Here is a 12,409-nt window from a genome sequence, read left to right as displayed (position 1 = left end):
CCTTCGTGGTATAGGCTAGAACTAATAGACAGCATTCCTGAGATCCGAAAAGTCTAAACCTTGTCTGTGGTATTCCAAGTAGGATCTGGGAAGGGATGACTGTGACGAGCTTTAAACTCATGACTGTTGGGCGCAGTGACAGTGTGCAAAAGGATCAAGCGATCCTATTCCGAAACAAGTGAGAACTGACATATGATTAGCCCTGCGGTAGCTGTGCCTGATATTTTTCATCCGAGATGAGAAATCCGACAGTTGATTAGCCATACAGAAACCGTAGCCGAACCATTTTCACTGAGAAGATCATACAGCTTGCCATGGAAGGGAGGACGCATGATTGGATGAAGACAATAGGAAAGTAGAGGTTCAGAAGCAACAAAGCATCTCCAAATGCTTGTCTGAAATTCCCACCAATGAATTACATAAGTATCTCTATGTTATTTTCTGTTTTATTTATCTTTTAATTATCAAATCCTCATAACCATTTGAATCCACCTGACTGAGATTTACAAGATGACCATAGCTTGCTTCAAGCCATCAATCTCTGAAGGATCAACCTTTACTCACGTAAGGTATTACTTGGACGACATAGTGCACTTGCTGGTTAGTTGTGCGGAGTTGTGAAAAGTGTGATCACAATTTCGTGCACCAGGCTCCTCTGGCATTTTGGCTGAACTCTTTAAGAAGAGGTCGGATAATCCTAACCTGAAGAGGTCGGTCGACTTGTCATCAATTAGCCCGGGTCAAATAGCTCGGCCCAGGGCATGAACAGTGCCCCTGCTTGAGCATGGTCTTTTTAAGGTCGAGTCCTTTAGACTTCGATCCTTTTTAGAAAAGCTGAGCTCGAGCATTTTGGTTGTCTGGGTGTTCTTGAATGCGAAGCGTTTTCCTTCACTCCTTTTAGTTTAAAACGTGCATTTCTTTGCTTTGGGAATGTGTGAGGGTTTTTAAAGCCCATTAACTCCTCTTTTTGTCGTTTCCCAATTTTTATTTTGAATTGCCAAAAGACTTTGCTTTCAGTTTTTTCTCTTGCTTCTATCATTTACCCTTCTGTTCTTGCGTTTTCTGGCTCGTCTGTGACTCTTGACTTTCGCTTGCTCCCAAGTTTTCATATTTTCACGTTTCTCCTTGCTTTCGGAGGTGACTATTGGTGCTTCATTCTTTTGCTCAAAAGGTGATCGTCTGGCGCGGCCTCGTTATTGCTTCAGTCTCTTCAGCGTTTATCATCTTCTCTCTGCTACAGGTTGGTGTTCTTTTTCCTATGTCGTTCTTTTTTCGTCTGATTTTGAGAAAGTTTTGATCTTTGCATGAAAAACTTTGAATCTTTCTGCTTTCACTGTGTCTGATTATTACTGTAATGTGTTCTCTTGGAGTTTCTTCGACTTTGTATGAACCTTTTCGCGTTTCCTGATAGTTGATGCTTCTAGGGCTTGGAATGTTTGTTTTTGTTTCTTGATTGTGTCTTCTAATGAAATAGGGTTATTTTCTTGTTGAGAGATGTCGAGACTTAGGTTTGTAGATTTTTTCGAGTTCTTACTTTGTTATTGCCTCCAGAGGATACCCTTGGTCCTTGGTGTGAGTCCTGGGGTCTCCTTTCACTATTTTTAGTCTGACTTGTATCCATATTTGTTCGAGCTGATTTTTTATTTGCCCGAGCTATTTTGGTTAGTAACCCATTTTTCTTTTTCTTACTGTAGGACTAGTTCACTCATGTCTTCTCGCAAAAATATTGTCGAGACATCCTCCAAAGTCCCTGAGGGCATGTCTGACTGGCTGGACTCCCTCGTCCTGATGTGCGTTTCAGTGGTTAACTCTGAATACTGTGCGGAGTTTAGAAAACATCACTGGATATGTAGTAATAGGGATTAGGAGAAGAACTATGAGTTGGTAGCACCTGACTCCGACGAGAGGGTTTGCTTTCCTTCTCTGACCCAGGGGGAATGCCCCTTCTTTTATGCTTATGATTACTTTTTTAGCCAAATGAATATTACCCTTCCTTTTACGTCTTTCGAGACCGACTTGCTGTGGTCATGTAATGTAGCTCCGTCCTAGCTCCATCTGAACTTCTGGGGCTTTATTAAGATCTTTCAGCTGCTGTGTCAAGAGTTGGATGTCAAGCCTTCTCAAACTCTCTTTCTTTACCTCTTTGTTTTGACCGAACCGGGGACTTCCAAAAAGAAAGCTTCTTGGATATCTTTTCGGTCTGCCCAAGGAAAGAAAGTGTTTTCTATGTATGATGAGTCTTTTAGGGACTTTAAGAACTACTTTTTTAAGGTCTGGGCTGTTGAGGGAGCTCGACCATTTTTCTTAGAGTCGAATAATGAACATGCCTTCCCCTTATGCTGGCAAAAGAATGTTGTGGTGTCTAGATATTCATGGGAGATGCTTGATGAGGTCGAGCAGGCTTTTGTAAGTATGTTGGAGGAGATTTGGGGGCAACCCCCCATCTCGACACAAAGAAATTCTTAGGGGACCCCTCCCTTCTCCGAGCTGAACTGGGTAGTGGTCGACTTCTTTTTTCTTCGCTTTGTTTACTTGCTTTTGTTTCTTTTCTTCCAATTTTGTAACTTGATTTTTGCTGTGTTTTTCAGAGATGGTTAAGAACAATGATTCCATAAAGGCCTTTAAGGAGAGAAAAGCTACAGCTTCCCAGAACCTCTCGGCTGTAGGTTAAGAACAATGACCTCGAGCACTTCTGGGCTGAGGAGGGTGATCCCTACTCCCCAGGTTCATTTGATTGATCCTCTCCAAACTTCTACTGCTATCTCTTCTCCTACTGTTGGCCCTCTTCCTAAAAGACAGAGGACTGTTGAGCCTTTTGACCTCAATGCCCCTGACTTTTATGCTGTGGGGTTTGTTGACCATCAAACTGCCCCTTATGGTTGACTTCCTATGAAAGACGTGTCCATTCTCCACCACCTGAATTTCATCACTCGGAGTAGTGTTAAGATGGAACATATAGGTGCAGCCTTGTTCCGAACTGCTCAGGATATCCCGATTCATGCAACAAAGTCTTTTGTGGAGGAGGCCAAGTCAGAATTCGACAGGATCAAGGGGTTGAAGGAGGAGCTTGAAAAAAAGGTGGCAAAGCTGGAGAAAGAGTTGGAAGGTAAGAACACTCGGGCTACTGCTGCGATAGCTTCTGCAAATCTGGCTGAGGAGATGGTGCAGAAGCAAAAGGAGGGCTATATCCGGACTTGTGGTGAGATGGTGGAGCTTAGAGAGAGGTGGAATCTGCTCATGCTGATTACACCAAGCTCCAGGGCCATCTCGTGGGCAGTGTGACTTCTGCCTATAAGAACTTGAAGGCTCAGGTCCGAGTTCTTGCACCCGAGCTTGACCTGACTCTCTTCAGTTTGGACAATATTGTAGAAGATGGGAAAATCTTCCTTGCCCCAGAAGATGATGATGATGATGATGATGATGTAGATCCTCCTCCTGCGCCACCTGCAAAAGCTTCTATTGCCCCGACTTCTCCAACTCCTGCACCCGAGGTTGGCCGTCCCGAGTCGGATCTTGATGTTTAGATTTTGACTCGACCAGATGGAACAGTTGATGCCATCCCTCTTGCGACTCGTCCTTCTTCACCTCGGGATGCCTCCACTGGGGGATCTTTGCCTCCTTCATAGTTTCTGTTTTGGTATCTTATGGCCCGGTTTATGGGTCCTTGAAATTCTGGATATTTATAACTTGTAGTTCTTTTGACATTTTAGTTGCTTTTGTTAGCAACTTTGTTGTGAAAAACAAATGCTTTTGAGATCTTGAGGTCCTTTTTCAGGTGGCCTTCTTGAGTCTTTATAGTAGCTTTGCTTTTCTTTTTGATGTGCTTGTTTGCAACCTTTTGGAATTCTCCAGGAATCTTAAGAGTGTTGGAGCTTTCTACTGTCCGACCTTTTTTTGATTGCCTTTGCGTTTGTTTATTTCCTGCTTTGGTCGAAGTGACCTTTTGAGGCTAGGCTTGTTCGACTGCTCTTCTTAGTATTCTCATAGAACTCTTGTGAATTGACTTTGGGTGAGGTCGTGGCTTTCTTTGGCTCGAGCTGTATCCCTTCTAGCGCACGCCTTCTGTCGGTCGACTCCTTACATTGAATCTTTCGAGTTATTCCTAGTAATCTAATTTTAGTTGGACCTCACCGGGTCTCTTTTTATGGATTTACTTTTTATAACTCTGTTGCTTTTGATCGGCTTGGACCGACTTCTTCATGTTAGTCCCTTCTAAGTTATTTCTAGTAATCCACTTTTGATAAGGGTTAATCAGGCCTCTTTCTATGGATTACTTTTTATAACTTTGTCGCTTTGATCAGTGGGGTCCGACTTCTTCATGTCGGTCCATTTTAAGTTATTTTTAGCAATCTATTTTTTCTTAGACCTCGTCAGGCCTCTTTTTATGGATTACTTTTTATAAGTTTTATAGCTTTCGTGTCGATTGGTCCAACTTCTTCAGTCCGTTCAAAGTTATTCCTAGTAATTCCTTTTGCGGGTTACTTTTCATAACTTTTTGTCTCTTTAGTCGATTAGTCTGACTTCTTTATGTCGGTCCGTCTCGAGTTATTTCTAGTAATCCAATTTTTAGTCAGGGCTGGCCAGGCCTCAGCTTATGGATTACATTTTATAACTTTGTCGATTTTGTCGCAATCGGACGGTGAATTTGATCTTCACTTGCCGACCTGTAGCTTTGTCTTGATCGAACAGTGAATTTAGTTTTCACTTTTGTCGATCTTTTGTCGAGACTAGACGATGAATTCGGTTTTCATCGCTATCGGTCGGCAAATTTGATTTTCACCTTGCCGACCTGTAGAGAGGCTTTGTAGAAAAAATTTGAGAAGTTTTATTCAAATAGAAAGTAGAAATATAGGAAAATTATATACATGTGGGTTTTTACCTTTCTAAGTTAGGCAGTTTTGTAGATCTTGGCTTGGTGTCTCGTTAAAAAACATTTTCAGGAAAAAAGAGTGCAACTTTGGCCTAAGATCTTTTTATCACCTCCTAACTGTAATACCTTCTTAGGTTGCAGGCGTGCCATGACCTCGGCAGCTCTCGTCCCTCGAATTCGGACACCCTGTAGTAGCCTTTCCCCAGTACCTCTGTGACTCGGTAGGGTCCTTTCCAGTTAGCCGCTAGTTTGCCTTCTCCAGGTCGACTTGCTCTGATATCATTTCGGATTAGGATGAGGTCATTGTTGGCGAAATTTTGCTGTTACTACCTTTCGATTGTATTTTAGGGCCATTCGATGTTTTAACACCTCCTCCCTGATTCGAGCTCCTTCCCAGATTTCTGGGAATAGGTCGAGCTCTTCCCTTTGAAGTTGGGAGTTGGCCTCTTCATTATAGGGGATCATTCTGGGAGATCCTTCTTCGACTTCCACTGGGATCATTGCCTCCATTCTGTAATCTCCATTTTAGCCCGGCTAATATGACTTTATTGGCAGCTTCTGCCTATCCATTAGCCTGGGGGTGTTCTACGAACGTGAATTGGTGCTTTATGTTCAAGTCAGCCACCAATTTTCTAAACCCTGCATCTGTGAATTGAGTGCCATTGTCTGTGGTAATGGAGTAAGGGACCCCAAACCTTGTGATAATGTTTCTATATAGGAATTTTTGACTTCTTTGAGCAGTAGCGTTAGTTAGGGGCTCTGCATCTATCTACTTCGTGAAGTAGTCTACCCCTACAATGAGGAACTTGACCTGTCCCGATCCTTGGGGGAAGAGTCCGAGGAGGTCGAGCCCCCATTTTGCAAATGGCCAGGGTGAGGTTATGCTGATGAGTTCCTCTGGTGGTGCGATGTGGAAATTAGCATGTTTTTGACATGGCGGACATGTCTTTAAAACTCTGTTGCCTCCTTTTGTAAGGTCAGCCAAAAGAACCCGCTCGGAGTACTTTTTGGCGAGAGCGCGTGCTTTGAGATGGTTGCCACAAATGCCACTGTATACTTCTTCTAAAATTTCCCTTGTGTTGGAGGTCGGCACACATTTTAACAGCGGTGTTGAAATCCATCTCTTATATAGAGTATTGTTTATGATGGTGTAGTATTGTCCCTTCGGTTTTAATCTTTTTGCCTCTTTCTTATCTGTAGGGAGTGTCTCTGTTTTGAGGTAGTTAATTATGGGAGTCATCCATCCTTGATCCATACCTGTTATGGCTAGGACCTTTTCTTCTTCTAAGATTGACAGGTTCTGCAGTACTTCCTGGATGAGGCTCCTATTGTTGCCCCCTGGTTTGGTGCTAGCTAGTTTTGAGAGTGCATCAGCTTGAGCATTCCATTTCCGAGGTATATGGCGAACCTCATGTTCTCTGAGTTGTCCGAGCTGTTCCCTGGTTTTGTCCAAGTACTTTTTCATGGTAGGGTCCTTAACATGGTAGTTTCCTGCTATTTGTGAGGTGACTACCTGTGAGTCACTGGAGATGATAAGCTTTTGAGCTCCAATCTCCTTAGCCAGTTTCAAACTAGCTAGTAGTGCCTCGTATTTGGGTTCCCTGGTCGCTTTTTATTATCACTCCTGTGCTACTTCCGGTTTTGTTTGAAGAGCCGTCTATGTAGAGATTCCATTATGTGGGAGTTCCCTGAGTGTCAGTGTACTCAGCAATGAAGTCAGCCAAATATTGGGACTTGATGGCTGTCTGAGTTTCGTATTGAAGATCGAACTCAGATAGCTTGACTACCCATTGTAGAATTCTTCCAGCTAAGTCTGTCTTCTGGAGAATTCCTTTCATGGGTTGGTTAGTCTGAACCTTGATGGTGTGAGCTTGAAAGTAGGGGCAAAGTCGTCGAGAAGTTAGTATGAGGGCGTAGGCGAACTTCTCTATCTTTTGATAGTTTAGTTCTGCCCCTTGTAGAGATTTGCTGACGAAATAGATGGGTTGTTGCCCAGTTTTGTCTTCTCTTGACCAGTGCCGATGCTATTGCCCGACTTTCTACTACGAGGTACAACACAGGTAGTTCTCCTTCTCGCGGTCGAGTTAGAATAGGTGGTTATCCCCGAAACCTTTTGAAATCCTAGAAAGCCTGCTCGCACTTTGTTGTCCATTTGAACCTCTATCCCTTCCTTAAGGTGGTGTGGAAGGGGAGAGATCTTATGGCCGATCCGGCTAGAAATCTGGACAAGGCTGTCAGTCTCCCGTTGAGTTGTTGTACCTCTTTGACACAGGTCAGACTCTTCATGTCAAGTATGGCCTGGCATTTGTTCGGATTCGCCTCAATTCCTCGTTTTGTTAACATGAAACCCAGGAATTTGCCTGCTTCTACTGTGAAGGTGCATTTTACAGGATTAAGTCGCATGCCATGCTCTCTTATGGTGTCGAACACTTTGGTGAGGTCGGACAGTAATGATTTTTCACTTTGTGTTTTCACCAACATGTCATCCACATATACCTCCATGAGTTTCCCGATATGGCCTGTGAAGACTTTGTTCATTAATTTTTGGTAAGTAGCTCCTGCATTTGAGTCCGAATGGCATGACGACGTAACAAGAATTTGCTTTTGGGGTCAATAATGAGGTCTTCTTTTGATCAGGGGGATACATCGGGATTTAATTATATCCCGAATAAGCGTCCATGAAAGAGAAGTACTTGTATCCGGAGGAGGCATCTACTAAAGTGTCGATACTTGGGAGTGGATAGGGATCCTTTGGTCAGGCTTTGTTGAGATCAGTGTAGTCAGTGCACATCCGCCACTTCCCATTTGACTTTTTCACTAAAACAACATTGGCTAGCCATAATGGATACTTGACCTCTCGTATGAACCCTTCCTCCAGTAGAGCCTGCACCAGTTCTTCCACAACTTGGGATCTTTCTGGTCCGACCTTCCTACGCTTCTGCTGTACTGGCCGAGATCCTGGGTATACTGATAGCTTGTGGCACATTAATTTGGGGTCTATGCCTGGCATGTCTGTGGCTTTCCATGCAAAGAGGTCGGCATTACCCCTTAAGAACTGTAACAGAGGGCCTTTTGTATCTTGTTTCAAAGTTGCCCCGATGTTTGTTGTTTTGCCCGGGGTCTCTGATCTGGACTTCTTTGATTTTGCCCTCAGGTTGTGGGCGAAGTTCTTCCCGACCTCGAACTCTGCCGAGCTCGATGGTGTGGATTTTTTCCCCTTTGCCTCTAAGGTTCAGACTTTCATTGTAACAGCGTCGTGCTAATTTCTGATCTCCTTTTATCGTAGCGATCCCTTTCAGAGTTGGGAACTTCATGCATAGATGTGGAGTTGAAACTATTGTTGCGAGCTAATTCAATGTTGCCCGACTTATCAAGGCGTTGTAGGCTGAGCCTACGTCGATTACAATGTACTCAACGTTGAGTGTCCTTGATCAGGTTCATTTTCCAAAGGTTGTGTGTAGTGATATGTATCCAAGCGGCTGGATTGGAGTGTCTCCTAGTCCAAACAAGATGTTTGGATATGAACTGAGTTTTTTCTCTTGTAGGCCGAGTTTATCGAAAGCCGGTTTAAACAAGATGTCTGCCGAGCTTCCTTGGTCCACTAGTGTTCGATGGAGGTTTGCATTGGCTAATATGACAGTGATGACCATAGGATCGTCGTGTCCCGGGATGATGCCTACCGCATCCTCTTGGGTGAAAGTAATAGCAGGGAGGTCGGGTGATCCTTCTCCTCCCTCGACATGATATATTTCTTTAAGGTGCCTTTTGCGAGATGATTTTGAGATCCCCTCCTAAAAATCCTTTGTTTAACATGTGAACGTGCCTTTTTGGTGTGCGAGGTGGTCGCTCTCCTTGCCCGACCTCTTTGTCCCTTTTTCTTTTTCGGGGCTCTTCTAATTTGTTGGCTAAATACTGATCTAGTTTATCCCGGGAGGAGTAGGAGAATCCGGATTTTGAGGTCTCTCCTAGTCGAGAGTTTTCCTTCATGTTTATATACTTCTTAGTTCATTCCTGTACTTCATTCAGAGATGTCAGATGTTTCCTTGATATGGAGTGGCTAAAAGGTCCTTCTCACCAGCCATTGATAAGACCCATAATGGCTGCTTCCATTGGTAGGCTTTGTATGTCCAGGCACGCTTTATTGAATCTCTCCATGTAGCTATGAAGGCTCTCCTGATCTCTTTGCTTGATCCCTAATAGGCTTGGGGCATGTTTGGCTTTGTCCTTTCTGAATGGAAAATCGGGCAAGAAATTTCTTGGCCAGGTCATCAAAACTTGTGATGGATCTAGGGGGCAAAGTGTCGAACCACTTAATTACTGTCTTTGTTAGTGTTGTTGGGAAGGCTTTGCATCGAATAGCGTCTGAGGCATCAGTGAGATACATTCTACTTCTAAAATTGCTGAAATGATGGCTTGGATCTGATGTACCGTCGTTTGGAGTCATGTCGAGAGCTTTGAAGTCCTTTGGGACTTTAGTTTTCATAATCTCTTTAGTGAATGGATCTTGATCTTTGTGGGAGCTGTCTTCAGGATCAGGCTGATGGTTTTTGTTTTAAAGTCGGCCTCGAGCTTTAGGAGCTTGTCCTCCAACTCTCGGCGTCGCCTAGTTTCCCTTCAAAGGTCCCTCTCGGCTTCCCGTTGATGCTCAGCCTCTTTTTTGAGCTGTTTGAGACGATCTTGTTGAGCTTGAAGTGTCTCCATAATTTCTGTACTTGGTGAGCTCTTGGCTTTGTTTGGTTGAGATGCATCTTTTGGTTTGGCGTCCGCGTTCTTGTGTGGTGTCCTGTTCTCTAGATAAAAGTCGTGGTCGTTGTCATGGTTGTCTGCCATGATAATGGGATGACTTCCAGGTTCCCCGACAACGGCGCCGATGTTCCGAGGGTTACCTGAAACTGTAGGTCGATCTCAGATGAGATCTTCGGTACTGATCGGAGCTGTTGAGTCTGACTTGATGACGGTGGCCAGAGCCACCGTGTCTGACTTGATGGACTTGGTGGTGCTGCTGATCCTTCATCACCGAAGGGTGGTGGTACCTGCAAGGGACTCTGATGCTTAAGTTAGCAAGGGTATTAAGTAGGTTTTTTGTAGAATCAGAGTATGAGTTATACCTGGGTGCTCCAGTGTATTTATAATGGTGTGGAGTGGCCTTTTTGAAGATAAGATAGTTATGTTATCTTATCTTTGAGTAGAGTTATCTTCATCTTTAAGGGAACCGCCGTTATCTTCCTAGGCTTGGGCTGCCTTTGGTCTTGGGTCATGTTCCTCTATTTGTGCCTTTTTTGGGCTCCTCTGGCATTTTGACCGAACTCTTTGAGAAGAGGTCAGATAATCCTGACCTAAAGAGGTCGGTCGACTTGTCGTCAATCAGCCTGGGTCATATAGCTCGACCTAGGGCATGAACAGTTCTTAACCGGAGAAAATTTCACTTATCAATTTAGAAGAGGATGTCACAATTAAGAATGAAATACTGGGAGTAGAATTCCCAGGTCATTTCCCAACGAGTTGAAACAATGTGTGAATTATTGATAAGGAATTTTTCTGAGAAAGTTTTGATGTAGAAATCAGAAAAGAAAAATAAATAGCTGAAAATTAAAGCAATGAAGGATAACAATATGTGTTGTGTATTTAAAATAAGAAGCCTTGACTAGGAGAAAATTAATAGGAATTTTTATCCTTATTGGCTTTCCCAAGTATAATAGATAAATGGTTATTGCTTCTATTTGGTTATCCTTTAATTAATAAAGAAAAGTCAAGTAGGTAGCCAACTTCGATTCACAAATCCTAATCACTTCCCAAGGAAGGATTAAAGTTAGTGATAGTTTAATTGGCAGTAATTTCCAATTACCTATTAACACTTGAGTATTCCAACTCAAGGGAATAGAGAAAAGACATGGTAATTAATCTAAAAATTAATAAAACTTAAATTGGAGATGATAAGTAATTGAAAGGAATTCAACAAGTAATGGAATTAAAACTAAAATTGGTTCATTATATTCCTAAATGTAAAATTAAGAAAATCATAACATGGATGCCAAGCAGTTGAATGGAAAGCATAAGAGTAAGGTAAGAGAAAAGCAAACTATAATAACGAAGACTTCCACTGAAGATGGTAGCAACCCTCTCTCAAGATCCAATCCAAGCAAAACTAATAGAAATTATGAAAAGCTAAGAACCCTAACAGAGCAAATGTTGTCTCTAGAATTATCTAAAACTAAACTAAAACTAAAGCTAAAAAAATGACAATGAAAAGTGTCTCAAGTCACAACTACACCCCTGCATCTATTCTGGACTTTCGAGCCAGAAATTGGGTCAAATAGAGGCCCAAAAATTGCCCCAAACGAATTTTGATATGCAGCACGTGATTGCCTTCCACGTGTACGCGTCGTCCACGCGTGCGCTCCGATGTGCATTCTTCTATTCACGCGTACGCGTGCTGTATGCGTGCGCGTCACTGCTTTCTTCTGACCAGGAGTGCGCGTGCTTTACGCGTGCGCGTCGTTGCTCGCCCATTAAATCTTTAATTCCTTGTCTTCCTTTCTGTTTTGCATGCTTCTTTTCCATCCTCTAAGCCATTCCTGCCCTATGATCTCTGAAAACACTTAACGCACATATTACGGCATCGAATGGGAATAAGAGAGGATTAAAAATAGTAAATTAAAGGCCAAATAAGCATGTTTTCTATCCTAGCATCAATTTGGGAAGGAAGATGTAAAACCATGCATTTCCTAGGAATAAGTGTATGAAAGATTGATAAAATCTACTCTATTTAGCATAAGATAAACCATAAAATAGTGGTTTATCACAACTCATTTGAGCTTTTTAGGCCAATTTTGACCTTCCTAACTATTGATGCTTAAAGCCTTCAATTCTTAATCTTTTCTTTTTCTTTTTAGCTTTTTATTTTTTTTTGTTTCTTTTATTTTTATTTTTCTTTTTCTTTTAGCTGCTTTTTCTTGCTTCAAGAATCAATATTTTTATTTTTCAGAGAATCAATAATACTTTTCTAAATTTACTGTTCTTCAAGAGTTAATATGCTCACCTTCAATATCAATTATGCACTATTAATTCATACATTCAGAAAATAAATGCAAGGCCACCACATCAAAATAAATGAAATAGCTTATGATATACTCAAAACTTATGTATCTTACTATTCCTTTTCAAATATTTTTTTAAGCATGGTGACGGATACATAGGATATCTTATAACCAGAACAAAGAAAATGAACTACTAAAGAAAGGAAGTTCTAAAAGTGATCAGGCAAAAAGTTAGAATACAAAACAAGAAATAAGATAAAGGAAGGGATAATGAAACTTAACCACCTCAGTTATGGTGACTGCTGATCTTCCATGAAGATGATTCTCCTTTCTTTAGTCCTATTGATGATAACATAAACCCAGAGCTTGCTCTGCAACATCAAACTTAAGAACTTTCTCATCCTCGAGAAAGGAATAAAAAAAGAAGAGGAAAATAGTAGAAGGAAGGAGAAAAAGCTAGAGAGGGAAGGGTGAGTAGGATAGTGGGGTAGGTGGGAGTTGG

Source organism: Arachis duranensis, chromosome 10 (assembly GCF_000817695.3).
Source record: "Arachis duranensis cultivar V14167 chromosome 10, aradu.V14167.gnm2.J7QH, whole genome shotgun sequence".
NCBI lineage: Eukaryota > Viridiplantae > Streptophyta > Magnoliopsida > Fabales > Fabaceae > Arachis > Arachis duranensis.
The sequence above is the reverse complement of the archived record's forward strand: the minus strand, read 5'-3'. Positions refer to the sequence as shown.